The sequence below is a fragment of the Spinacia oleracea genome, chromosome 3, assembly GCF_020520425.1.
Source record: "Spinacia oleracea cultivar Varoflay chromosome 3, BTI_SOV_V1, whole genome shotgun sequence".
NCBI classification, from domain to species: Eukaryota; Viridiplantae; Streptophyta; class Magnoliopsida; order Caryophyllales; family Amaranthaceae; genus Spinacia; species Spinacia oleracea.
This window is the reverse complement of record NC_079489.1, coordinates 96,338,409-96,341,176: the sequence shown is the minus strand read 5'-3', so window position 1 is coordinate 96,341,176 and position 2,768 is coordinate 96,338,409. Positions and strand designations below refer to the sequence as shown.

The 2,768-nt window shown below is 41.7% G+C and overlaps 1 pseudogene; it reads right to left on the bottom strand.

Annotated features, from left to right (window-relative positions):
• Positions 1-1,977: 1,977 nt before the first annotated feature.
• LOC130471062 (uncharacterized) lies at positions 1,978-2,078 on the bottom strand (annotated as a pseudogene).
• Positions 2,079-2,768: the final 690 nt, after the last annotated feature.

Below are 2,768 nucleotides of genomic sequence, written 5' to 3'. Positions count from 1 at the left end.
ATATTAATCCACAGCTTACTCTTGACTGAACCCGTAGGTGATGAGCGGAATTTATGTCGCTCTAGGCTAGGATTTTATAGAGTTTTATTATGCTTTTTTGTTAGTTTTATATAGTTTTGCTGTTCTTTTATTCCCCTTTTCCATCTTTGTGCTTTTCAGGTGATAATGTTGAAAATGATGGAAAAACAGCTGAGATTTGCTCGAGCAGGTGCCGTGCGATCGCACGGACATTTTGTGCCCTCGCACGGGTCTACAGAGTTGGCTCCAAAAGTTAAGGCAGTGTGTGCGCTCGTGCCTCAAATTCGTGTGCTCGCACGAATCCGCAAAAACGATGCAGGAACTATATGGGAATTTGTGCGATCGCATCACAGAGGAGCTCGTTCGCACAAATCTGGAAAATCGATGCAGGAACTATTAGTGATTTTGTGCGATCGCACCGCAGAGGAGCCCGCTCGCACGGAATTTCGGTGGGCTCGCACTAAACTCTTATTTTTGGGGTTTAGTATAAATAGGATTTTTGATTATTTTCAATGTACGATTTTCTTATTTTACATTTCATATTTTTACACTTTCAATTCTAGAGATTTTGTGATTTTGTTCTTCAATCTAGAGAGAGAAACTCTTTAATTCCAAGCATCAATTCAGTAATTTTCTTCAACTCTTCTCTTCTTTATGCAATTGAATTCTTAGTTCTTTAATTCTTGCACTTGCTTAGTTGATAATTGTTTTGCAATTCCTCAATACCTTGAGTTCTTGATTTCAATTTTGCTTGTTACTTTGATTTTCAGTTTTTGATTTGATTGTGCAATTGAGTTTCCTATTCTCTACTTCTTCTCCTTTAATTTCATGATAGCTAGTTTTGAACTAATGGATAGCTTGATTGTTAGGATGATTAGTGAGTAGTTTTAGGTTAGGGAAAGGGGAGAAACTAGGGGATGAATTAGGGGAAATAGATTATTGATTGTTGGTTGATTCATGTGATTAAACAAGATTTGATGATAGGAAATCCATGCTAGTTGAGTGGTAGTTGCAAATGTTATTCGATTAGATTTCCGTGGAACCATAGGATAGGTTTGGCAAGACATTGTGGACCTATCTTGTGTTGATCAAATGGCAGTACCTATTATATGCTAGTTAGTTTAGTCTAGGATTAGGCGAAAGCTCTTCCGTGGAATAGACGCTTAGCGTTCCCTATCCGAGAGGTGGCGGGTTCGTCTTTAGATGCCATTTGCCTAATCACCATTTCGTTGCATGATCACCATTGCTAAATAGTTGAATTGATTTTCCCGGTTTCCCTAGGCTATCCCCGACTCCCTAACATTTCCCTTTCTTGATTCAATTTTACATAGTTCTTTATTTGTTTTTAGACTCTTAAAAAGTGACAATTCAAAACAAATCTTTGATCGAACTAGATTGACTTCCAACTCAATAATTCACCGTTTCTTTGGGACGATCCCTTTGCTTGCCGCTTGCCGGTAGTTGAAGTGGTTTTATAAATATTGTTTGCATAGGTGGTTTTCTATCAACGACGGAAAACACGCTTATCAAAATGGCACCGTTGCCGGGGAACAAGAAGTGAGTAAGCAAGCTAGTGAGAACATGGCTCTTCCGGTTAAGAACTTGGGAATACCGGGAGCATTTGAGGCTACGTGTGGGATTCAAGCACCAACAACATGTGCTAATAATTTTGAGATCAAGCCCGCCTTGATCAATTTGGTGCAAAGTCATCCCTTTTGTGGGAAAAGCAATGAGTCGCCTCACGGGCATCTCAAGCAGTTTGAGCACTATTGTGACACAATAAAACACAACGGTGTGACCTCGGATTATGTGAGGTTGACTTTGTTCCGCTTCTCTTTGCTTGGGCGTGCTAGTGATTGGCTTGACAAGGAGGTCAAGCCCAACTCACTTCGCACATGGAACGAAGTAACTAGTGCCTTCTTGAACAGGTTCTATTCTCATGGGAAGAGGGCGGAGTTTCGCCACAAGATTCAATCATTTGAGCAAGGGCGTGATGAATCGATTTTCGAGGCTTGGGACCGATTCAAGGAGTACCAAAGGGAATGCCCTCATCATGGGATTCCCAAGTGGTTGTTTCTAAAAACCTTTTACTTAGGATTGAGTCCAAGCTCGAAAACAAGTTTAGATGCGGGCGCGGGAGGCCCCATCATGAACAAAACAGAAGATCAAATTGAGGAGATAATTGAAGATGTAGTTCAAAACTACCAATCTTGGCATGTAGGTGCAAGAAGTTATGATGGCAAAAGTATGAATGAGAATGGAAAGGGTTAGGTGTACGCCATAGAGCAAGCACGGATGATAGAGAAGCTTAGCTCGAGATTAGAGAAGCTTGAAAATACACCATTTGTGGGAAGTGCAGAAAGCAAGCCTCCATCTCCATCTACAACTCCACCTCCCCCGGCCACTCTTCTCAATAAGGGGAAGGGCAAGGTTAGTTCTTATGGCTCAATGCCTCCGGGCACATTCTTTTGTGAAAATTGTCAAGACTATAGTCATTCCCCCGATGCATGCCCCTTAGTTCATAACTTGTCATTTGTGGATTATGGCCCTTCGTATGAAGGAGAGTTTGATGTAGAGTATGCTAATGCCATCAATGAGAGGTCTAGGAATGATAACCCTAACAATCCTAATTTTGCTAGGCAACCTAGAGGGCCCTCCATGTATGGTCCCCACCAAGGCTATGGCCAAGGAAGTGGGTATGATAACCAAGGCCGAGGTGGCTATAGAGCACAAGGCTATCAAAGCCAAGC